At 41.0% G+C, this 26,329-nt stretch overlaps 1 non-coding gene across 2 annotated transcripts in view; it reads left to right on the plus strand.

Annotated features, from left to right (window-relative positions):
- Window positions 1–26,329, plus strand: part of LOC105093564 (KLF transcription factor 7) — a 205,647-nt gene that overhangs the window by 187 nt on the left and 179,131 nt on the right. Inside the window, exons 2-3 of one of the 2 annotated variants that reach the window (XR_010380646.1) lie at window positions 7,061–7,276; window positions 8,684–8,735. This is a non-coding gene — a transcript (KLF transcription factor 7). The remainder of the gene's footprint in view (window positions 1–7,060; window positions 7,277–8,683; window positions 8,736–26,329) is intronic. The other variant, XR_010380647.1, reaches the window with a different exon arrangement.

Here is a 26,329-nt window from a genome sequence, read left to right on the forward strand (position 1 = left end):
CGCCGCCCCCGGGAACTTTCAAAAGCTGCGGGGAAGAGGGAGACTCGCCGCCGGGTCGGGGCCACAGCTCAGTGCCGGAGTCCTGGGAGCTGGAGAGGAAGGGCTGCTGCGGCTCTGTGGTCGCCCGCGAGGCCTGGGGCCTGGGCGGGGCACTGGGACGCGAGGCCGCGGCGGGGACGGGGCGCGGCCCGGGGGCGTCGTGAGGCCCCGGCGGGGAGGGTTTTCCGCTTCTCTGGGAGGCCGGGCTGCCCGGCTCTGCGAATCCGCTGAGAAGGCTGGTGGCCGCCGGAGGGGCTATTCTATTCCGGGGGGCGGAGGCACGGGGACTTGGCGGCACCTGGCGGGTTTCAGCCCCGCAGCGAGGGCGGCCGGGCCCGTAGGTCACATCTGAGGCCTACTTCGGCCTCCAAGCCAAGACCTGCCCTGACTGAGGTTGCCCTTGGGCACCTTCGAAATGTCTTCCCCTCCTCCCCCACCTACCCGCCTTTTTTTTTTTTTTTCCTGGCACCATCCTGTGTCGCTTTCTTTTCACAGCCGTTTTTTTACAGCTCTGGTTTGCACGCGCTGCACCTTTCTCTTAACCTCCCCACCCCCCGTCTAAACCCGTAGTGTGACTTCCGTTGCCTCGAAGCTGCTGCAGCTGCTCTCTCAGAGGTCATCCAAGACCACTATCCTGACTTTCCATTATCCTTTTTTTTTTTTTATTGAACTCGGCAGCCCTCTCCTCGGCTTTCGTGTCTATTATAATTCTCTTTCTGTCCCTTAAAGAAAACGTTTGAAAAGCAGAGCGGATTCAAATCTGAGCACCCGCCCCATATTGATTTCTTGTTGAAAAGTGAGTTCCCTAGCCTGGTATTCTAACCTGGTACTCTAGATCCCGTCCTGCTTTCTCTTTGGATTCAAGAACATCCCCCTTTCCTTCCGTTATTTTCAACTTTTTCTTCGCTACTGGCGTTTCTGTCTAGTATTTGAATATGCTTCAGTCTCTCATTTCTTTGAGAAGACTTCTCTCTTTACATCCCTCTGCAACCACAATTGTCTCACCCCATGGACTTTCTCTCATGTCCCACTCCTCAGCCGTTTCCAGTCTAGCTTTTGTTCTTACCACACACCTGAAGCACCTCTGAATTGTCACAGACAAGCTTCAGCCCTCATCTTACAAGATCTCGTTGTGGCATCTTACACCATTGCCCACACCCTCATCCACACATCCTTTTCCCTCTGCTCTTAGCATTTTCCCCTTCCCTCTCTGGTCGTTCTTTAACAACCAGTCTCTCCTCCTTTAGCCAACTCTTAAATACTGGAATCCTGCTGAGGTGAGCTCTCTTCTTAAGTCCCACCATATGCACTTTCCTAGGTGGGCTCATCCTTTTCCAGTAGCTTCAAATACCCTCTGCCAAAGACTGTCCCACTCATAACTCAAGCCTAGATCTTGCTCTTGAATTCTAGATTTATATTTACAACTGCCTTTGCTATACTTTCATCTGGATGACTAGGGTGTGTCAGACTCAACTCATATACCATATTCTCTCCAGAACCCTCGTGTCATAGCCCTTGGATCAGTAAAGGGCATCATGTCCATCTACTCAGTCCAGAAACCTACAACACCCCAACACGTGTCAGAATCACCTTGACCTGCCTTCAAAAATTAGATTCTCTTGGTTCTTATGACCACTTTTTTTTTTTTTTTTAAATCCCACTCGAGTCTAAACTACCTTTATCTCTTGCTTGAAGTTCTGCTGTAACTACCATCCAGGTCCTATGAAACTGCTTCTGGCCCTTTCCAATTCATTTGTCATACTGCAGCCAGAGTCATTTTTAACAAATACAAATCTGATCAAGTCATTACCGTGCTTGAATTCCTTCAGTAGCTTCCCTTTGCTTACTGAGCACAATCCCAGTCTTTATCATGTAACCAGGCCCTCCATTATCTGGGCTTGTCTTCTCTCCAGCCTCCCCAGTGGTCCCCCTAGCTCTCTGCACTCCAGTCATATTAGTCTTTTTATTTTTTCCAGCCTCTTTTCTCTTTTTTTCTACTGTTGGCTCTCACCTCAAGGTATTTATACGTGCTATTCCCTCCCCCTGGAATTCTTTTCTGTCACACACTTATCCTATCTAACTGTAACTTAACTCTTTCTTTTCTGATTCAGCATACTTCTAATTATTTGTTTAATGTCCACGTAAAGGTCTCTGTGGGTAGGGACCATGTCTGTCTTGTTCACCACCAGCATTTCTCCACCCCTTGTATCCCCAGCACAATGTCTAGAATGTAATGGTGCTCATTAAATATTTATTGAGCAAATAATGAATATGTGGTCCTGGGCAAAAATTCTTAATATTTTTGAGTTCAAATCCTGGCTCAGCTACTTACTAGCTGGGTGACTGGGCATACTTTTCACTCTTGTGCCTCAGTTTTCCCATCTATGAAATGAAGATAGTAATAGTGCCTCCATCATAGTGTTATTTTGATAATTAAGTGAGACCATTCATGGAAAGTGTACTTGACACAATGTTTGACATGTCATAAATGTTAATTAAAACGTTGCCTGTTTTATTTGTGTATCTCACTCTTGTGTCAAATACAGTTTCAAAATTGAGCTTAGCATCTCCCTGCTCTTCTTACCCTGGCCCTATACATGATTCCAAAATATTGGAATTATTTATTCATAGCCTATACGTACTACCCACGAAATAATGGAACTTTTTTGTGTGTGTGTTTGTAAAATTTTCCCATATTCTTCCTTTCTATTCACACTGACCTTCATTTAGTCCCTCTTCATGCCTTAGTTACTTTTGCTAACTTCTAGGTGCTTTCTGAGGGCAGACCCACTTCCCCTAATCACTTGTGCCCTACTGTCAGAGCAGTGGGTCTCAAACAGTTACTAATTCATGTATTCTCCTTAACTTCTATTCTCCTGGCCTCTGTTCTCACCTAAATTTGTTATTCATTATTCATTCAATCATCCATTCAAGCGTGAATTATTTTACTGAACACTTTGGATTACACTTCAGATTTGAAATGTAGTCTCCCAATTTCATGTTCACTCTGGCATCTTCAGAAACCATAGAAATGAGCTAGAAATGTCAAACTTTAGCATCCTTTTTTAAAATCTCTGGGGCTTGGAAGCTACTCCCATTTTTGACTCAATTTTTCACTTGGAAATTGGGGAGAACAAAGAACACATGGATATACATTGACCTGGTATAAGATAGGTAAGATAGATCACTGCCTTGAGAGAGGTCCAGAAAAGGGGGACAGTCTCATGAGATGATTATAAAAGATTTCAAGGAGAAAGTGGTATCTGAGAGCTTTTTTCTAACCACAGCTTCCTTTTCCTGTTATTTTTCTCTCTTGCTTCTGCTGCTGAACCTAATTTTCACCCTCACTGTGAACTCAAGTTCCATGAACCCTGCCTATTCTAGTTCATCACCTCTCATGACTTAATTTGTTTTCTTTCCTAACCCCAAGGCCATGGTGACCTATTTTATTTATTCTAAAAGTACCAGTTGAACACCTACTTTGTGCCTGCACTCCCCAGATTGGGGCTATAACAGTAAATAAAACATTATTCCTGCTCTGAAGGGTACTAGAATAAAATTTTCATTTTTCTTTTTTGTTCACTCCTTCATGCTCTTTTCTGGTCTCATGATTGCAACTTTCAAAATTATATCTTCTCCCCAAATCACTCTCCCAGACTCCAGACTCATTTAAACAACAACCTACTCACACCTCCACTTGGATGTTGTCTTAGTGCTGGTTTTTCCAGAAAGCAGAATCTGAGGCAAAGGCTTTGTGTTCTTAGGGAGTACAACCCCAAGGGCAGGAGGGCAGGCAAAAGAAGTGAGTCAGGAAAGGGGATTAAGATTCAGTCAGTGGATGCTAACACTACTGTCATCCTCAGCACACACATACTTCCATTTTGTGTGGGCACCAAATGGACTCTTGTGTGAGCTGTGTGGTCTAAGAAAGGCAAAACAGTATTGAGTGGTTACTGCCTGAGGGTGGTCCGTCATGGCAGTGGGGACAAAATAAGTGGCGAAAGGCTCATAAGCAAGGAAGTCAAGGGGATCCTAGGTGCTATGGACGTGTCTAAGAGACATCTTAAACTCAGTATGTCCAAATTTGAACTAATTTTCCCTCCCACATCTGTACCTGCAGCCTTTCCCATCTTAATTGCTGAGGTTAGAAATCTTGTTACGATTCTTAGTACCTTCCTTTCTCTCACATCCTGAATTTTTCCTGTAGGAAATTTTATTGGCTTTTATTTATCCAACAACTGACTACTTACCACCTCCACTGCAAGTGAGCTGGGTGTACAGTACCTTCATCTCTTGTCTGGATTACTGCAATTGCTTCTAAATAAGGTCCCCTACTTCTTCCTTTTGTCAGACACAAGCTACACTCCTCCTTAGCACTTTGGGGCTGTTTCAGTGTTTAAAATGTTCTTTTTCCAGATAGCAAGAGAGCTAACTCCCTTACCTCCTTCAGGTCTTTACTGAAATGTCACTTTCTCACTAAGGTCTTAACAATACTCTTTAAAATTACAACTTGATACCTAACTCAACCACCTCTATTTTTTCCTGTGTCACTTATTGCTGTATTCAAATATACTATCCATTTTTACTTCTTTTTATGTTTATTGTTGACTGGCTCCCCTGCTAAAATACACATTCTAAAAAGCATTGTCTTTGTTTTGTTCACTGATACATCTCAAACACTTGGAACCATACCATGATATAATAGGTGATCTCTGTATCTTTGTGGAATGAATCTCCAACTTGTCTATGTTCAGGCAGTTCATACTGTTCAGATTTATTTTCATGGTTGTTTTTGCAGTTAAAATTAAGAAGTATATGATAGATTTCCTTCTCATTTGGTAAGATTTCCTATAATCTTGATGTAACAAATATCAATGAGTATTGCTGGAAGCAATTGAAATCCTGGACACCCCTCTACCTATAACAGCAAAAAAAAGGAGGGGGGGAGGGAATAACCCAAATGTCCCCATACGAAACAGTTAACTATTTAATTCAATTTTTGTCCCTTACATGTACACTGTTAACATTACGTTGGAACTGTTTATTTGTTTATCTGCATCCTTTAGTGAACCATGGGCTCCTTTAGGGCAAAGTTTTGTTTTGTTGAACTTGCATCCCTAGTAACTGACATGATAAGCACTCAGTAATGTTTCTTGAATGAAAGAATGAGTGGATGTTTAGAGATACTCCAGTGCTGGTCAAGGAAGAGGTACCCAGCCCAGCTGATTAAAGCGTCTGTTCTGCTTAGCAGCTCTTCCCCTGCAGCGCAGAGAAATGCTTGAGACTTCATAATCAGAAACAGTGCAAGGTGGAGCTGTTGTCAGTGCTTATGAAGTAATCCTGTGATTTTAAGTGTACTTTCCAAATAGTTTTCCAACAGAGAAGATAAGGCACTGATCTGTTACATCTATTTCTGGTCTGTTTACTAGTTACAGTTCCCTATGTGAATTAATATATTGCTTCTTACAATTAATCTTCAACAGCAACAAAAAACTCTCCACAGCTACTTTTTCCTCTAGCTAATGACCCATTTTTTGCTGTCTTTACAGTAAATATCCTTGAAAGAGTTCTATATTTACTGTCCCAATTCCTTTTTTCTTATTTTCTGTTAAATCCACTCCAGCTAGCTCTTGCCCCCAGAACGAAACTGCCCTCCATGTTGCTTAATCCAATGGCCTGTTCTCAGTCTTCATCTCACTTGATTTATCAGCAGCATTTGACACAGTGGATCACTCCCTCCTCTCTGTAACACTTCCTTCACTTGTTACACTTGTTTCTTCAGTGTTCCAGGGCACTTCACTCTCCTGATTTTCATTGTGCACTACTGGTCATTGTTCTCAATCTCCGTTGCTTACTGACCTCTTAATACTGTAATGTCTCAAGACTCTGTCCTTGGACCTCGTCTGTTTCTATACTCTCCCTTAGTGATCTCATTCAGTCTGCTGGCGTTAGATGTGATAAATATGCTCACAACTCCCTAGCCTCAGGTTCAGTCTTGTATATCCAAGAAACTCTGTGTCTCTACTTGGATATTTAACAGACCTCTCCATTTTATTACATCCAAAACTAAACTCCTGATCTCCCCTCTCAAAAACCTTCTCTACTTCTAACCTTCTCTATCTCAGTTAATGGCAACTCCATCATTCCCATTGCTAAAACCTACTCAGCAACCCTTTTACACCCTACATCCAATCTGTCGTCAAATCCTGTTGCTGTCTCTTCAGAATGTATGACCACCCTTCTTATCTCTACTGATACAGCCTTGGTCTAAGCCACTGTTACCTTTTAGTAGGATTTTATATCAGCCACCCTTAACCTTCATTCTTTTCCCAGCCCAGCAGCCAGAGTGATCCTTTTAAACCATAAGGCTGACCACACCATGTTTCTGTTCAAAACTATCCAGTAGGTCGCCATATCACTCAGAAAAAGCTATGATTCTTACAACTTGGCCTGCAAGACCCCACTTCCTCTCTGATCTCAATTCCTGCTCTTCTTCCCCTACCTGTCTCTGCTCAGGTCCGTTGACCACCTTGTTCCTCAAACACGTTGGACACACTCTCCTCAAGTACTTTACATTTGCTATTCTCTCTGCTCAGGATGCTCCTTCCAGATGTTTCCATGTCCTCCTCACCTTCTCAGGTCTTTGCTCAGACATCCCCATTTCTGTAAGGCCTTCTCTTACTACCCTGATGAAAGTCGTTCACCCTGTACCCCACCTTTGTCTTTGCTGTTTTGCCCTCCCATTCTTCTTTTGCTACTTTATTTTTCTCCAGAGTACCTATGCTATGGTATGCTGTGTGCTTAACTCATTTATTGTGTTTGCCTTTTGTCTCTTTTCACTGCTACATTCTTAACATCTAGAATAGTGTCTTGTGTTTAACGGGCACTCAAATGTTTGTTGAGTGAATGCAGTTGAAACTCTGAATTTAATATTAATATCCTGGCATTGTTTTGTATAAAAAGGTCTCCCTCAGGCTGATCATCTCTGTATGTATCTATAAATGTTGTTTCTGTATTGCAGCCTGAATCATGGTGGGTCCACCAAACTATTGCCTTCTTGTGGGGCCTGATTTCAGCATGACTGCGCTCTCTGCCATCTCTGCCTCAGTTCCATATAGCCTGAACGAGGTGAGGACCTCTTTGAAGCTTTCTGATCTCCCCACCTTCCAGAGTCAGAACTGAAGAACTGATCAACAAGATTCTGGTTGCTTTTAATTTCTATTTTGTGGACCAAATGGTAAGCTGCTAGTACTGCTGCATTCTCATTTTCCTTGTGACTGAAAGCAGTACCGTGTGAACAAAGTCAAATGGCCTCTTATTCTTCTAGAAATTACAAAAGGCCAGTGGATGGCAATTAAAACCAGTAGCAGTGGGGGAGGGTATAGCTCAGTGGTAGAGTGCATGCTTAGCATGCACGAGGTCTTGGGTTCAATCCCAAGTACCACCATTAAAAAAAAAAAACTAATAATAAATAGACCTAATGACCTCCCCTTCTCCCCCAAAAAAGCAAAACCTGTAGCAGCAACAAGTGAAAATTTATTGAGCACTTACTTTGTGCCAGGCACTGTTCTAGACACTTTTGATTTATTAACTAATTTAACCCTCATAATAACTCAATGAGGAACATATTAACAGCAGGAGCATTTTATAGATGAGTAAGCTGAAGCATAGAGGGGTGAAGAAATGTCTTCAAGGTCTTAGACTAGCGAGTGGCAGAGTCAGTGTGTCAATCCAGGCAGGCAGCCTGGCTCCAGAGCCTGCCCTCTTAGCTACTGTGCTCCACTGCCCACCTGTAGAATGAAAAGTAGGGGAGGGAATTTACTTTGAGAAGAAAGCAAAGTACTTATAATTTCATCATTGTGAGTCTGTCATTCTGAAAGCACCATAGTAACCCACGCACTTTCTTCTCATATCAGTTCTATTGCCATTTTCATGCATGACACAAGAAGCAGGCTAACAAGCTTCCAGGATCCCCTGTCGCTCTTCCTAGGCAAAGGAGTAGGCTCCTTGAAACACTCTGCCTAACCACTCCCCTTCATCTTTGCTGTACTAGTTCCTACTCTTTAGCTGAGCTCTGAAGGGTGTTAGTTCCTACTCTTTAGCTGAGCTCTGAACGGTGTGTCATGAACTCTGATCACTCTGCCCAACTCCCCACCCCAGTCTGGTTTAAGTGCCTGAATTCCATGTTTTGGTTTTCATCAAAGCACCGATCACCCTTACGTGTCATATTTATTTAATTTTCTAGTTCCCTATTAGACCGTAACGTCTGTGAGCAGAGATTGCGTCTGCTTTATTCACTGATTTATCCTTAATGCCTCGTATGGTGTTTGGCACATTGGAGGACTGCAATAAAATTTTTTTGAATGAATAAATATAGAATATCTGCAATCAAACCCATGCATGAAAGTGAATTTTCTTGTGACCAGACTGGTCCATCTTTTTAGAAATGGGGAAGATAATTTTCTTTTAGTCTGTCTTCCAGCTGTTGGATTTGCCATAATGCTAGTTTTCAGTTAGTTCCTCTTTCTGCTTCAAGTTCAACTGACGTTAAAATGCTATGTGGTCAGTGTCTTCCTGGGGTCTTTCATGTATATATATATATTTATATGCTAATTTAAATTGAGATAATTTCTTTGGGTTTCAGCTTCTTCAGCTGTACAACCATGATACCTAATTGACCTGTGCAAGATCAAACTGTAAGTTTGAGAATTGGGGTTTGAGTTTAGAACTTCCAATTCTAAATTTAGCTTTCTTTTTTTTTTCTTTTTTTCATATGTGATGTTGTCTTTCTGTTCCCATCTTTGATTCTTGTCTGTTAATCCATGGTTAACACCCATATTACTGAGTGACAACCATATTTTTTGAGCTTATAAACACCTTCTTCAAAAAAGTTTTTTTCCCCACTCATTTGTTCTGTTTTCCACTTTTATTCATTTTCTTCCCATGTCTACTCAGCCAAATTCTCTCCTAAACAGTGTTTATGAAAACATTTCTGGGGCCTATCCTAATCTCATGTATGGGTTAAGGGCTTCAGTGATATTTAGTTATTTCTATTATTATTCCTACACTATTATTATATCTACTTGAGAAAAAAATATGAAAAGAGTCCCAAAGATTGGAAACAGGACAAATACCATTTGGGCTCCTGATCAAACAAGATGATTGAACACGTACTTTTTGCTTTGCTCATTCCTGGCACCCACAGTAGAGGAGTAAGGAGTATAAACCCTTATGGTAGTCAGAATAATGGTTCCCCCTTAGATACTCATGTCTTAATTCCTGGAACCTATGAATATGCTATCTTACATAGCAATAAGGACTTTGCAGAAGTGATTAAATTAAGGATTTTGATGCGAGGAGATTATCCCGGATTATTTGAGTGGGCCCAATGTAATCACAAAGCTCATTATAAGGGAAAGAGGGAGGCAAGATAATTAGAGTCAGAGAGAGAGAGAGAAAAATTAGATGATACTCTGCGGCTAGCTTTGAAGGTAGAGGATGAAGTCACGAGCCAAGGAATGCAGACAGCCTGTAGGAGGTAGAAAAGGCAAAGAAATGGATTCTCCTCTAGGGTTTCCTGGAGGAATGCAGCCCTGCTAACATGTTGATTTTAGTCCACATAGATTGATTTTGGAATTTAGACCTCCAAAACTATAAGAAAATAAATTTGTGTTGTTTTAAGCCATTAAGTTTGTGGTAATTTGTTACAGCGGCAATAAGATACACAACCCCTCAAGGACAAAAGAACAGAAGAGCAGACAGTGGCAGTTGAGAGAATTCAGCACATGTTTAGAAAATGGGATGGATAGAAGAGGTGTAACTGACTTGGCAGAGTTGGGGAAACTGGTACCTAAATATGGATATGGATGAGAAGGAAGCCAATTTGCCCGACAGAAACCTAGAAGGGTTCAGGAATTAGCAGCCATACCTACTTTATCCCATTTTCAGAGCCCAGGAAAAGAGTACAAAGAGAGACCTACAGAACATTTGTCCAAATATTTAAAAGTTATAAATCAAGCTAACAAACTGCTAAGTAAAATATATTCAATTATTCTATCTTGAGAAATGCAAAGAAAGGACCTTCATTTGGGGGTATTCCAGTGAATTTAAGGAACTTGTTCAGCATGAAAGAGAGAAACCAATAAACTGTACAATCAACCAACCAACTAGAAGTCTGTTGTACTGAGATGAGATTTAGGCAAGTAGTAGAGAGTTTTGAATTAGTGATATGTGCTTAGGAAACAGTTAAAAACAAAAAAGGAAATACAGTTATTAACTCCAGGGAAAAGAAAACTTTTGGCAGGAGAGGAAAAATAATCAGTTATTGTATGGCTCAAATCTAACTAGAACACAGGGTTCTAATAATGTAAATATTCATTATTAATCTAATTAAAGTTATGACAGATAGTAAAAGGAGCATGTATGTGGTGAGTGTGCAGAGGAAGAGGAGAATAAATCTTCATTTCCATAATGAAAAGTCAATGAATAATGCCTAAAGCAGAATATCAAGTTACTACAATTAAAACATGTTGTATAGACATATGGAGGTCAATTCCAAAGAATTAGCTAAAAAAAATTCACCGTGGCTGTTTGGGGAAGGGTAAGTATTCAGTGAGAGGGCAGTTGACTGCAAACTATGAGCATGTATAACTTTAATAAACTAAATTCTTATTTAAGAAAAGGAATAAAAGATGATCTTAAGGGGAAAAATATTGAAGATACTTTCCTGGATTTGAAAAACATGAGCATGGAGATAGAAAGAGATACTCAGATCTCTTGAAAAAGGGATGTCAAAGCACATGCCCATAAAATTTTAGAACATCCAGTCAAAGCCTCTGGGAGGGGATGAAAGTACATACAAAGGAATAGAAGTGAAAACAACACTGGTCTCAGCAGCATCACTGGAAGCTGGAAGACGCAGTCTTGATGCTTTCTAATTCTGACGGAAAATTATTTCAAATTATTATTTTCAGACACGTTAGGTCTTCGCCTGTCATAAACACTTTCTCAGGAAACTACTGGAAGGTATGCATTACCAAAATGAGGGAGTAAAACCAAAAAAAGAAGACCTAGGAAACAAGGGTGTATCTGGCAGCTTAGGCCATGAATGCAGTAAACAAACAATACCAAACTCTCCATAATTTACAACATAAGCCTATTTCTTCTCACCCAACGTGTCTACTGTGTAATTCTACTCCTTGTCACCTTCATAATGGGACCCAGGCTGATGGAAGAGCCTTTATCTGAGAAATTGCTAGTCTTGTGGCAGAGGGAAAAGAGATGATAGATCTGTTTCTTAAATTCCACCTTGGAATATCTTTGATCAAAGCAAGTCATGTGGTCACTTCTGAATTTAACAAGGCAGAGATGTAAAATCCTTCCCTAGAGTCATAGCCAAGCCTGATGTTTTAATCAGGAAGTTTTAATCGATCCCAGTACAGGAGCAGCAAATATTTTGAATGGTTAGTACAGTCTATCTCAAAGGGAATCCCTGAGTAGAAGAGAGGCAGAGGGAACAGCCAGGGCAGCAGCTGTGATGGGGAGGAAGAGGAGAGCTCTAGGAGGAAGATCAGGCTGGGGGAGGGGGACTGGCATTGATAGCCTGTCTGACAGGTGTGATTGTTAGGTAGCTGGGCAGCTATCTGCCATTCCAGGTAGGCATTAGAAGACAGGGAGAGGTGGGGAAGGAGACTGCTGTTTTCTCATTAGCTTTTTTGGTATGAAGTGAGTTAAATATACATAATATAATAATTTAATATAAATTTAAATTATTTTTTAAGTGGATAGAAATTAACTATATTTTGATGTGTTTGTGTATGTGCTGCTGTGATGTTTTTGTCCTGTGTGGATATGTGTGCTATTAGGACAGTTCTTTTCAGACTGTAGTTAGCAATAGTTTGTTACCCATTTGCAGCAAGGTAGGTATAGAAGTTGAGAATAAGCATTTATAAACTTTAATAGCAATTTGACAGAATATTTTGTGTCTGTTGAAATCAATAATGTAAACTTTGAGTGCTTATATTTTGTATTCATTGTTTTTAAAAAAATTTACTTTTCTGGTAACTCATTTCTACTGTGTTTTACAAAAGTTTGCAGTGGATTGGAAATTTTAAAATTTGTTCCTTCACCAAAGTTTTAGAAGTGCTGATTTAGGGTATAAACATAAGAATTTAGGATGAATATATTTGAGAATTATTGTGCTAGAGAAATCAGCAAGTGACTAATGCCACATTTTCTGACCATCCTTCTTCCGCCACAATTATATTTATGACAGTTTTACGTAGAAAGAACAGAAGCATATTGAGGTCAGCATTTCCCGTCCTTTCATGGTAAAGCTGTTTTCACTATTTTCCTTTTCCTCCATCTTGCTCTGTCAATAAAGCACCTGGAAAGAACCCAAAGAAAACAGTGGTTTCTTCCAAGAAACCATGGGAAAACAGCATTAGTAACCCTGAGAAGGTGGAGACATTTGGCTTTCTAAGGATAACAAACTTTCTTTTTTGCAGCCCTGTCCAAATTCTGTATTCTTGACTGCACTACTCTCATACTAGTGTTAATTATCAAGTATCTAAGACATTAGTGATAATAATATAAAAAGATAGAGATTCTCTGGCCTTATTAAGTTCTTAATTCCCTTCCCTTCAGACTTTATGCCCCTGCTGCCTGATGCTCATTAAAATAAAACATCCACACTAAATGTCTTTTGGGGCTTAAAAACTGGTGCTTTTCTGTAATAAAGCATCAATAAAATACATTTTACTGAAGTAAAATACAGTTTATCATAGGATGTGTTTCAGAAGTACCAGAGCACATTTCTTCTCCAGAAGAGTAATGTTTCTTTCAATTATGGGTAAAAAGGATAAAGTGGTCGTTAATTCTGTCAATCTTAATGCCGACATTCACATGCATCTTTATACAACTTTCCTGATCTCTGTGTTAGTTGTGGTTCAGTCATGTATATTGCCTTGGTGACACTGGAAAACAACACAGCTGACTCATCCCTAACAGGAATTATTACTGCCTAAACTCAGGTACAGGATACAGCAGTTCAAACCACACTCTAAAAGCATCCCATCTCTGCATAGTGAAAGGCTATCAAGGCTATCAAAGGTTAGCTTATGAGGTAGGAGTTACCGTATCTCCTAAAACTAACTGTATCAAGGTATCTGGTTTGTGTGCTTCGATACTTAATGAGTGATTCTCAAGTTTTCTATCTTTTTCACAGACAATACTTTTCCATCAATAACATCTGAAGGTGGAGTCAGGGAAAGGACGCTATTTTCAAAAGTTTCTCCCACCTAGACTTTTATGTCCTCCTTACCCTCCCTCCTTTACAAGGAATTTAGAAAGAGTTTACTTGTTTGAGTATGTAAGGAAGATGGAGAAGGAGAGAGTAAATCTTTTTCATCTGTACACATCCCTAGGCCACAGATGAGAGTATGAACCTTTAAAAAAAAAGGATTGCTAGTGTCCTTTCTCTGTGCAGACTTTTCTTAGCAAGGAATCTAGTCCTTTCAGCTAAATTCTTATATTTTAGTATTTGACACACATTTTTAAAGGGATCTGTCAAAAATGACAATGATTTAACATGTGTCTGTAAACTGCATTAAATACAGTGTTGCTTCTCCCAGAAATATCTCCTTGCCAACTGAACTTAGAGGATTCACATGCTCATGCCTCCACTGCACAAGCAGATTTTGTATCATTAGGGTCTTGCATTTGTAGATCAGGAAAAAACTTTGTTTCATTCTAATGCAGTGGTTTGAGGAGATACTGTCACAGTTCTGAGATCTCTTGAGATGAGAGGTCCCTAATAACATGCATTCTCAAACTATGAATAAGGGTTATAAACATCAGTGAAATGGAATTGAATTTGCTAGAATCTGGTGTGCTCACACCCCTGATTCTTGACAGCCCTAATTCTTATTCTGTGTTCACCTAGTCTCCCTGACTTGACTGATCTTGTTCCAAGATGGACTAAATCTTTTCTTCTTTTTTTTTTTCTTCCACCTCTTACCTCCCAGTACAGTTACCCTGTATAGATTCATGTAATGAATCTGCAAATGTTATTGTTTAATACATTATTGTCTAATGCTCTGTAAATGTCACTAACGTCTACTCTGTGCTACATTGCTAAATAGTTTTTGTAACTGTTTTGAGCCCAATCAGTAGAATGCTTTTGTAATTGTGTATCAGAGTTTCTTGTATTTTTTTTCTGGGAAGCCAGAACTGAATCATTTTTAGGACTTTTATATTATTAGTCTATCTTCTAAGATAGACTTAAGATTTAACAATAGTCCAAGATTTAACAAATAGCTTATGCTCTTGTGACCTACATGATACAAAATGTGGAAAAGCTATATTCAAAATTCGCCCTGAATGCTTCACTGCAGCCCAGGAATGTTTACTGGAATTGCCCGTAATATAGCACGAAGCCGAAGGAGTTTAGGAAACACCCTCTCTCTTCCCATTAGGGCTTGTCCCAAGTTGTCGCTTTGCTGTCAGAGCTTGCTGCACACAGAGGCAGGGCACCTGGCACGTGGTAGGAAGTCAATCATCCATTCATGTGTTGTCTAACCCATTAGACTGTAAGTGCCTCAAGCGGGGACAAAGGTTTACTCCTCCCTTTAGCTCAGCACCTCCTTCAATGCCTGCTTTTGACCTGAACAGAGGGAACCAGGCAAAACCCAAAACACAGGACACAAAGGACTGGAATTAGAGGTCTATGTGTAGCAGAGAGACCCACCAAGCCTTGAGTAACATGGAACAGGCATGGAAGACCCACGCTAAAGATTTCATTCTTAAAATTCTTAAAGGTGAGGAAATATTAAATAAGAAGCTGATTTTTTTTTTTTCGGGAAAAAAAATAAGCAAAGTACAAAGATTGTATGAGACATACAGAAAACATGCAAGTTTTCTTCACTGTTCTGAGTTTTCTCTTAAAAGGGGGGAAATTGGTAACTACAGGATTGTTGTGAGAGTGAAAGAAAAATCTCCATGTATAGCACTTAGTACTGTTCCTGGCTCATTGTAACTAGTTAGTATTAGGTTTTTTTTTTTTTTTTTTTATAGTATTTCATTGTACCCAATTAAAAGACATTTTTTGTTTCACTAAGAAAAACATTACCCATTAAACTATTACATGATGATTTCTTTTCACCAAAATTATTTTCTATTTATTGAAAATTTAAGTCTATTTAGATGGATTTTTAAAATCATATTTTATTCTCAGGCCATATATAAAAAGGTAAATGTAAACAAATTGTTTAAGATAGTTCTAGAACTTTTTCATTTTCAGAGTCTAATTCCTCACAATCACTTTTTAACTCAGAGACATTGAGTTCTGTGTTTTTTCTCACAGTGTTGTCTGGTATCAAGTGTTGGGAATTTGAAATGAAGCACTTTGAAAATGTGCCCCTTGGCTGAATCCCAGATTTTCTTTCAAACCACTGACATCACTCTCCATGTGCTTGTTCCATCTTACCAGAAAGTGTCAACAAAGCACTTTCAGACAGCAACAAAAGTCATATTCTTTTGTGGTTCCTGCTCTTCACATCCTAACCTGCTTCTTCCATGATCTTCCCATACTAGTTCATGACCACTCCATTGTAGTAGTTGCTCAGGACAAAATCCCTGGAGTCATCGTTGGCTCTCCTCTGTTTGTTACTCCCCATGTCCATCCCACCATGATTCTGAATCCAAAATACTGCTCTCACTTGCTCCTCTCTACCACTGTGTCTCTGGCCTGAGGCATCATAGTCTCCCCTCTATAATTACCTCCTAACAGGTTTTTCTGCTTCTGTCTTGGCACCACTACAGTTTTATTCTCCACACAGTGGCCTGAGTGAGTCCTGCAAAAATAAGTCAGATCTTATGTCTCTCCTCACCTCAAAACCCAGCAATAATTCCCTGTTTGATCAGAGTAAAAGCTGAAGTGGTTTTAATGGCCCCCAAGCCCTACATAATCAATGTTCCCTGCTTCACCTCTCTTTCTCTTCCACTCCTTCTGGAGCATTTTGCTCCAGACTCACTGGCCTCCAGGCTGTTTCTCACTAAGCATACTCCTGCCTCAGGGTCTTTGCTCTAGTTCTTTCTACTATCTGGAACCCTCCTCTTCCAGGACCTACAGAGTTAATTTACTCACTTCCTTCTAGTCTTTGCTCAAAACTCATGTTCTCACTGAAGCCTACCTTGGCTACTCTGATTAATCCTGTATCCTGACCCTTCCTCTGTACCCTAGTCCACCCCAGCCTCCTTAACCCACTCCACAGTTTCTTTTTCCATAGCATTTAGCACTATAACATAACTATAAAATTTACTTATTTATTACAGTTTATTGTTTATTATCTGTTTTTCCTCATGAGAGTAGGCATCTTTGATTTGCTCACTGATGTATCCCAGGTGCCCAGAATAGTGTCTCATCGGCATTCATTCAGTGCTTGTTGAATTGTACTGAATTGTGGTAAATCCCGTGACTTAGGTCTGCACGAGGTGCCATGGCCAACACTGAGCAGGCTAAGACTTTGTGAAGGACCTGATGCCTCAGCTTATCTTTTAAGGATAAATACAATGAGGTAGCTAAAGGAATCACGAGAAGCAGTGAAGTTACAGATGCAAAGTACTCCCTTGGGTATTGTTTCAGGTGGATATTTAGATTGGACGCTACCTGTTGATTACAGTTCCAGGTATGGAAGTCAAACCCCACTGGTAATACACACTTTGCAAAAACATTTTCAGCAAAGCCTATTTCTGTCTAGGTGTATTGCATTATCATAGTGAATACTGGTAACATTTCATGGTCAGACTATGTGCACCAGGAATTTCAGTTTGATCAGGCAAAGTGCCAAATCTTTGTTTTGGACAGCAGAGTAATCAGTAATGAAAATGTTAAGGTTCTGCTAGCCAAAATAGTGGCTAGGGAAGCTTACAGCCAATATACTTAGGAAGGAATGTAACGATGTACAGACTTCTCTCATCTGAGGTGCTCCTTCAGCATTGACCAGGGGTTGTCCTTGGAGACAGAGCCTTAGCTATTTTGGTGTCTGGGATAAGATACAAATCCACTCCTATTTTTGTAAATTATGATGTATGATTTATGTGTTGTTAACAATTTGTGCCATCTGGTGGCTTCATATTTAAATCATTATTCTTGATAATTGGATGTCAAGCTCAGTGGTTTCTAGCTGTTGGAGGAGAGTATGTGCTGTCAACATGTAAATATAACACACTTCAGACTTGTGCACTCTTTAAAATGTTTTCTTGTGCCCTTTAAATTTCAGTAGGTAGATGCAAAGCTCTTTCTGCCTTCCTAATTTTGACTCTTTCCATGGAATCACCTAACCTCGTTCTCTGGCTGGCATGCAGTAATCAATACACATTATTTAAATGACTGAGTCAAATATATTTTGATCCAGAGAAACATATACTCTAAGCCTCAAGGACTTGAGGGAAACTGAGCTTAGTGTACTCTTTTATATCTGAAAAATGGGGCTCACTGTAGTACTTATGTCAGGCTTCATGAGAACTCTTATATGTCATAAAGGTTAATGTCAGTCTTTGCATATTTATTTTGTTAATAGACTTATTTTTTTTAGAACAGTTTTAGATTTACAGAAGTGAGCAGATAGTACAGAGAATATATACATATATCCCTTCCCCTCACCCCATTCCATGCCTGGTTTCCCCTGTTATTAACATCTTACATTAGTGTGGTATGTTTGTTACAATTATTGAACCCATATTGATATAATATTAACTAAAGTCTGTAGTTCATTCAGATTTCCTTAGTTTTTCCCTAATGTCCTTTTCTGTTCCAGGATCCCATCAAGGATACTAGGTTACATTTACTAGTCATGTCTTCTTAGACTCTCTGTGACAGGTCCTCAGATTTCCCTGTTTTTGATGATTTTGACAGTTTTGAGGAATACTGGTCGGGTATACTGTAGGATGCTCCTCTGTTGGAATTTGTCTTTGGTACACTTTACGCTATATACAAGTACTGGTTATTATTATCATTGCTTCGTATTCAGACTACATTGTGGAACAGAGGTAGGATATGGTAGGGGGATAGTTTTGCTGGACATTCAGTATTTAAAAGAAAGATTTATTTGAGGCTTGATCATTTTACCACTGCTTAAAGACTGTGGAAAAAATGTGGTTTGCCTACATCCATCCTTCTATCTGTCTATTTGATTCAGTAAATAACCTCCAAATCCCTATCGTGAGAGTAGAAGTATATTGGATGCTGGAGATTCACTGATACACAAAACAAAACTGCCCTCATGGAGCTTTCAGTCAAAGAGGGAGACAATAGGTAATTGAAAAAATAAACAACCTAAAAGATAGCTTATGACAAGTGAAGAAAATAAAATATTCTTATATTAAAGAATATCTCAGCTGCTGAGGGGAACAGGGACTGCTTTATTAGAGTGATGGGATCAGATTTAACTGTGAGGGGCAGAAAAATTAAAAAAACAGAAGCTTAAGATAGGAATTGCTCTCTCATGTTCCGGAAGTCAGGTAATCAGTCCAGAACTAATTTGGCAGATCATAGTATTGGGGTCCTGGGCTCCTTCCATCCTGTTGCTCTGCTCACATGGCTTTGTTTCCCAGGATCACCTCATCATCTAAGATAGTTTTTGGAACCCCAGCCAACACATCTGAATTCCAACAAGCACAAAGGTGAAAGAGACAGAAAAGGGAATACCCCCTTTTCTATTTCTGCTTACTTCTTGCTGGTCAGAACTTAGTTGTAGTGTAGCCTTACCTAGCCACCTTACCTAGTCTTTATCCAGGTGGCCAGGTACGCAGTTCAGAGGTTTTATTGCTATAGAACAGTGGTTCTCAAACTTCAGCATGCATCAGACTCACCCGCAAGATTGGCTGAAATGCAGATTGCTGGGCCCCATCCCCAGAGTTTCTCTTCCAGTAGGAGGCCAAGAATCTGCATTTCCAACAAGTTCTCATGAGTTGTTGATACTTCTGGTCTAGGACCACACTTTGAGGACTACTGTCATAGAAGAAGGGGAGCATGGATGTTGGTGTGGTCTCTGATTTGGAGCATAATTTGGACTTTGATCATTTACATTTTTGTAATGAGACATTATGCTTTCTGAGGTCAAATATCTCATCTTTGATGTACCAAATCTGAGTAGTTGTACACAATTTAGTCATTTTTGGTTATCTACTTCTAGGTAACAAATTACCCCAAAACACAGTAGCTTAAAACAGTAATTTCCTTCTGATTCTGTAGACCTGCAATTTGAGCAGGACTCAGTGGAGAAGGCTTGCCTCTGCTCTGCCTGTGTTGGCTGGTCATGACTAGGGCTGGAGGATGCAACATGGCCTCACTCACATGTCTAGGGGTGGCTGTCAGGTGGGTCACTCGGGATCCTCTAAGAGACTCTGCCTAACTAACAGTACAGCTTGGACTTCCTCACATGGAGGTTTGCAGCTCCATAAAGATGCCTAGAAATCACACTGAATGTCTTCTGCCAAATTCTATGGGTCAAGTGAGTCACAAAGCCAGCTAGATTCAAGGGGAGAGGAAGCAGTCTCCACCTATTGATGGAAAGAGTAGCAGAGTCATATTGAAAAAGAGCATGCAGTCAAGGGGGATTATTGTGTGTCTCTGGGAATCGTCTATCATAGTTGGGACTGAGAATGTCAGTGTTACAGCAGGAATTCCCTAATAATTGTAAATAGGGTCATAGACCTGTCAATCAATGTGTTTTATCCCTAGCAGGACTAGAGTATGGTATGAATAAAACACTTCGAAGATATTTTTGTGCTTTGATAGAAAAGAAGTGTGACAAGACCAAACAGGATTTTAGAAAGGTTTTTTTGGTTATTGAAAACATTTTTTATACCTTTATCAATGTAAAAGTTCACACACGAGGAGAACACAAAGTGGAAATAAATTTATAAACATTTTTCTACTGACCTTCTTTAGACACATGCCTATTTTGATTGAAAGTTGTGACCTCAACTTTTGAAAGTCAGCATTTTAAAATAATGTTCTCACACCCATACTATGGGAATTCATGGTGTAAAAGAGGTCAGGTTTATAGTGTACTTATATGTGGTATCATTTAAGATGTGGGTAAGAGACACTCCTCCCCCCATGAAATCTCTACAGGTGCCTGAAATTTTACCAGGAGTGATTCATTATTTGTTCCAAGCATTGCTCATTTTCACTAGATTCTTATACAGCAGATACTTCTGGGAAGGAGAGGATAGGAAGTCAGTAGCACTGCACTATGAATAATTTACAGGGACACTCTTCTCAGAGAATTCTGAGAGTCCTGGATGCCTTTGGAGGGAGAGGGTGCAGGAGGCGGCAGCTAGGAGAGATGGGGGTGGGGAGGATGAAGAATGGTGAGAGAGGGACACTGAGTCATGTTTCTCCACCTCACACACCTGCTGCCAAGGTGGCACGCACGGCGCTTCTGTGACACTAAAACAACCGATTCCATGTCGGCTTTTTATTTTGGAGAGAATATTTTGTTCCTACAATATGATATTTATTCACTCTTCATGTTTTTTTCCTAAACAACTTCTCCATAAAGAGTATTTCTTTACCCTTAAAATATCTCCAGCTGCCTGCATTGAGGTACTTCTCTTTAATTTTTAGCTGTTGTGACTTTTTTTTGGAATGAAGTATCTCTTCCGGGCCTCCCTTCTGACCCTGCTTTCCCAGGTCCGAGGCCAGCCCTGGCATTCCGCTGGACCTCTGCAGCTTCCCCACCGCTGTGGGGAAGTCCAGCCTGGGTGGAGGCGTGCTGCTTGTTCACCAGGTGCTAAATCGGCCACGGGGCGGAGCTTCCTGCAGCCTGTGTTGTCCTCGTTTGAATAGCAAGCTTGTTTACTTCTTTGATTTCCTTAAGGGTACCCAGTCTTTCCTTTTAATGTATGCCTTTATCCAGTGAAAACTAAACCCAACTCAGAAGCCCCAAAGAGTTACACTCTAGGGAGCTGCTTTTGTTTGAGGAGCTAATGGAGTACAGGATTGTGATTTTATTATTCCCACAGGCAAGAGCCTGTTCTCTGGTTCAGATGAAAAGCTCTGTGACTAACAGGATTCTTTCTTCCTTTCTTTCTTTTTTTTGGGTTACATTTCTCCCATTAGCTGCCAGGTCCTTTCGTGACACTTCTCCCAGCTGAAGTGATTTATCACGTAGAGAGTGAAGGAGCAGTGGGAACTGTCTGGTTTCCTTTTACCCCTGACAGCAGGGCTTCTACTCCTGCAATCAGGACAGGCCAACAGCCTGTCGCTTCAGTGGTGCGAGCTGAGGAAAGGAACCTCGACTCAGAACTACTGCAGTTCTGGAGAAGTCCCCGGATACAGGGCAGTGTGCCAGTGGGTGCAGTCTGCCTCCTGGTTCTCCCTCTAAAGCCAAAGGCTCCTGGAAGACAAGACTTAGTTTTGCAGCCAAACTAGAGATGGAGGTCCTTCTGTGGCAGTCCTGGTGATCTATTCAGTATGGCTTTTACAGTTAGCCAGAGCCTGTTGTAAACTGGAACTAGAGCTGACCAGATACATTGCCTCTTTTAAGCCTCTCCAAAGGCTTCCTCCCTGACACCCCAGCTGGTTGGAAGAATCCCAGGGAATACCCATAGGCTGTTGAAGGATTCTTGATTTTGGAGTGTCCCAATTTGCACTCTGAAGTCACTGTTTTCTCCCCAAGCACTTCATATAGACATGCACGGTTTGTTTGTTTGTTTGTTTAAAATATGTGGCAGTTTGACAAATCCAATTAGTAGCTTAGTGTCCTGACAGTAGCTGAAGAACTAGGTGATAAAAGCATCTCTAGTCTTGACAGCTTGTAGAGGTCCACCTGAAAAACAGGTGAGCCATGGGCAACACATGAATTGAAGGAAAGTTCTAATTTGCTAACAAGACAGACCAGCAAGATGTCAACAAGTAGACAACAGATGTAAATACAATCTCTGATATTCTCAAGGAGAAATCTCTGCTGATGAGTCCTCCACCTTCCAGCCTCTGTACATGGACTCCACCCAGAGCCTAAAACGGCCCCAGCTTCTGAGCCAGTCCTGGCAAGTAGGGAGTCCATCAGTGTCCCATAAAAGTGTAACCAGGGAAAGAGGAACCATGATGAGTATTTGAAACGGGGGAGTTTAATGCAGTTAACTGTTTATACAAGAAGTGGAAGAGCTGAGAAGCCAAACAATGGATGGTGAGATAACCCAAAGAATAGTAACAGCAGGAAGCTACTGATAGTTCTGAACTGCAGATCAACAGGGAGTAGGTGCTTTTTTACCAAAGTGGAGCAGGCACTAGGGTCATCTGTTGGAAAACCATCATGGGACTGTCTGATGGGAGCTAGAGCCACAGACGAGATGGCAGAGACTCTGCCTTATACAGAGAGGGAGGGGGAGAAAGAGTCCGGGAAACATGGTTCACAAGAGTCAGTCTCCTGGAATCCAGAGCAGAGCAGAAGAGGGTGAGGGCTGGCCCAGACAGGGAGCCCCACGTGGTGTGTATGGGAGGGAGCTCAGAATCAAGTCTTACTGCTTGTGAACATGATGTCTACAGTGCCAGGGGTGACTTCTGGCTGCCATGAAATCTACTAGTGGCATCACTTCCTGTCAACACATAGTCTGGTAGAGTGTAATGGTTGAGAGTACTGTATAGTTCTTGCTAAAAATGTGGGTCACATGGATGTATGCATTCGTTCAAAACTCACTAAACTCACTGAATAATCTCTAAGTTATCCCTCAATAAAATATAAAAATATAGAAAGAATATTAGGCTCCGGACTCATACTTGTCTGTGTTTGTGTCTGACTAGCTCTTATGGACTGAATTTTGTCCCCTTCCCCCAAAATTTGTATGTTGAAGCCCTAACTCCCAAGGTGACTGTATTTGGAGATAGAGCCTCTAAGAAGGTAATTAAGGTTAAATGAAATCAGAGGGTGGGACCCTAACCTGATAGGCCTTTCTAAGAAGAGGAAGAGACACCAGAGATCTCTCTCCGCATGTGCACCGAAGAAAGCCCAGGTGAGGGCACAGCAGAAAGGCATCCATCTGCAAGACAGGAAGAGAGCCTTCACCAGAAATCAACCTTGCCGGCGTCTCGATCTTGGACACTGAGACACCAGCACGCTGAGAAAATAAATTCTGTTGTTGAAATCACCCAGTCTGTGGTATTCTGTTACGACAGCCCAAGCTGACTGATACACCAGCTGTGCGGCTCTGAGCAAATCACATATCTTCCGTCTACCTTAGTTTCTTCATCTCAGAAACAGGCAAGGTAAAAGTTCCCTCTTCACAAGGTATTTGGGAGAATTAAGTGAGATATGAGTGTAGAGCACTTAGCATGTAATAAGTATGTGTATGCAGCTCTTTCTATTCATACCCCTGAATTTCTGCCTCAGTATCTGCCTGGAATTCTGGGTCTTATCTGTCATCAGATGCTGCCTCCCAACCCCCAGCCTCACACAAGAAAGATCTTGCTGGTCCTATCCCTGTGTTCTGCTCCTGGCACCCTCCAGCCACATTTTGGGGTTCTGCTGGCATCATGCAGAGCTGTCACCTGCTTTTCTCTTTCAGCTGTCAGTGCTCCACTTGCTGACACCACCTCCACCCTAAGAGTGTCATGTCCCTGTGATTTTCTGCTCTGCTCCATCGACCAAGTGGCTCGTGTGGCTGAGCCAGCTGTCTTCGTCTTCCGTGACCCTATCCTCTCTGGTCCTGGCTCCTTCCTATCAGCCTGTGTGCTTAGGGGAACCCAGCATACTTTCCATCTTTAGCCCTCCTGGCTATTTACACTGATTTCTGGATCTATGGCCACTCTAGATTTTTCTGCCTAGAAGTGCTTTGGGTTGGGAAGGGGTCAATGAATGAGCTTGCTTTGAAGCTGCATTTGCATAGAAAGCACACTGTTTTATGTTTGTTTTTAACTTAGATCGTGGGCTGATTTGGTTGGATTATAGGAGAAATAATGGAAATTACATGTTTTGTAGGGTAGGGGGTCAAGGTCATGGGCGAATTGGACACAGATTCCCAGCATCAGGTCCTCACTCGGCACTTATTACTGTGTGTGTTGGGCCTTGGGATTTGTGGTTGTCTGACTGAGGTTTGTTGGGTGGTTTGTGAGCAGTTGTTCTCAGGTTTGTGATGACTTTCTACACACCTCAAACTCAACAGCATAAAACACATTATCAGAGTTTCTACAGTTTTTAGTCTTTTGAAAGTATAAAAATGATACAAGCTGGTTATACAAAGTTTAAATATTAAGAAGTTCATAAAGTAAAAATGATATATATGTCCTCCCTACTCCCCTCTATTCCATTTCTCCCCAGAAATAATTGCTGGTAGCCATTCAGTATGTCCATTCATATTTTTCCATGCTTAGATGAACATACGCTAACATACCCACATTTTTTGTAAAATAAGAATGAGCTCACACTTAAATTAGGACTTTTGTTTGCAAGTGATAGAAAATCTTCATCAACTATTTTAGGCAAAAAGAATTCACTGGCAGAAGAGTTTAAACCACGGGACCCACTCCCTCTGTCTTTTGTCTGCTTCTCTCAGAACAGCGTTCTCCATAAGCTGGAACTCTGGTTACCGACCCCCCTAGGCTTCCCCTCACAGAGGGCTTATCCCTCTGCCTTCAGCTCTACGTAAAATACTTCCAAGAAGAATTTTGGCTGCAAATAGTAGTAAACCTAACTGTCAACAACTTACTAGGGGGTTTATTATTTTCATGGAACAAGATGTCTAGAGGTAGATGGTTCTGTAGCCCAATGATGCCATGGTTCCAGGTCAGTTTTTCGGCCATTCTCTTGGTCTGCCCTTCACAATTGCAAATGGGTACAGGGGCTCTCTACATCATTTCCTCCCTCAACAGGGTCTAGCTTTACCTGGCTTCTCTCAGAAACAAAGCCTGACACAAAGGCTTGTGTGCACTGACTTGGGGCAATGATTGCAGGGAACAGGGGTAAGGACTGGGGGAGTGAAGCAGGGAAAGAGGGACAGCTAATGTCAGGATGAGTGGAACAATGCCATGGGTGACTGGTGCTAGATCCTGCTGGCACCTCCCGAGGGGCCTTCTGAAATACTGCTCAGAACTGTCTGTGGGGGACTGAAGAGAGAAGCATTTTTCTATGGGTGTAGAAACTAGATAATACAACAATGAGCATGTTTCTAATCAGTGTATGTATCCATGGTATACGCGGTTCATAGCTCATTGTATTTTGCTATACAGGTGAGCCACCCTTTGGGCTTTCTCCTATTAATACACATTTAAGTTGCAGCCCTGGTTTTATATCGAGTTGCCATAAGCATTGAAAGGGACATGGCTTTTCTTTCTTTTTTTGCTTTTTTCTTTTCTTCTTTTTTTTTCCCCTCCAATCCCAGGACTGAGGAAATTTTATCCCATTTCAAGGTTTTGGCACATTGAAAAATACAGCAATATTTCATCTTGCCAAAACACAACTATTTCACACTAACCTATTCAGAACCAAAATAGAAAAGAGGTAAAAATAGCTTCTAAGTAGCCAAATAGATGTCAACAGTCACAAATTCCAATGGAACAGGCAGTCCTGTGTGCAATGTCACTCTGGTTTTGTCTTAAATCTCACACTGTCCACTTGTAGGACAGGGCTTTATTGGGAGACTGTTTAACCTCCTTTTACTTACAGTTCTAACCAGCTTGGTATCCTAGTTACTATTTCCACAGCAAATGAGAAAGGGAAGTTGCTAAAGGAAGCCACACTGACAAACTCAAAATCAGAAAGTGACCACTGACAAGTAACAGAGAAAGAAAAAACAAACAAACAAACATGAATAATGAAAAAAACTTGCAAAAATGTCATAAACATGCAAAAGAATATTGTTGTTCTATCTACTCTATGAAACAGTAAATGAACTGAGGTTCACAGCCAAAAAGAATTGTTAAAATTGCATTCGGAGTGCTCTTTACAAGGCAAGGGGATGAATAATATATTTAATGCTGTTACATTCTTTCATGCGGTATTGACTCAGTATGATTATTCTTTATGTGTAATATATTTCAGAGAGATTTCCCAATAAGTAGGTTTAAAATGATGAAAAAAAGTTGATCCTAAAAGCTCTGGGGAATTTCACTCTCCAAATAACCATTTTCCATGGAGTTTTAGCCAAGAAATTTCCTCCAGCAAATTGATTGGTTAGCCAGAGGGAATGATTTCTCTACCTCTCTGCACGAGGGGGCGGTGTTGACCAGCCTTCATCTCCTATTCAGGCCAGCGGTGCTGTCTTGGGAGTGCACTTGGACAGTCACCAT

The sequence above is a fragment of the Camelus dromedarius genome, chromosome 4 (genome assembly GCF_036321535.1).
Source record: "Camelus dromedarius isolate mCamDro1 chromosome 4, mCamDro1.pat, whole genome shotgun sequence".
Taxonomy (NCBI): domain Eukaryota; kingdom Metazoa; phylum Chordata; class Mammalia; order Artiodactyla; family Camelidae; genus Camelus; species Camelus dromedarius.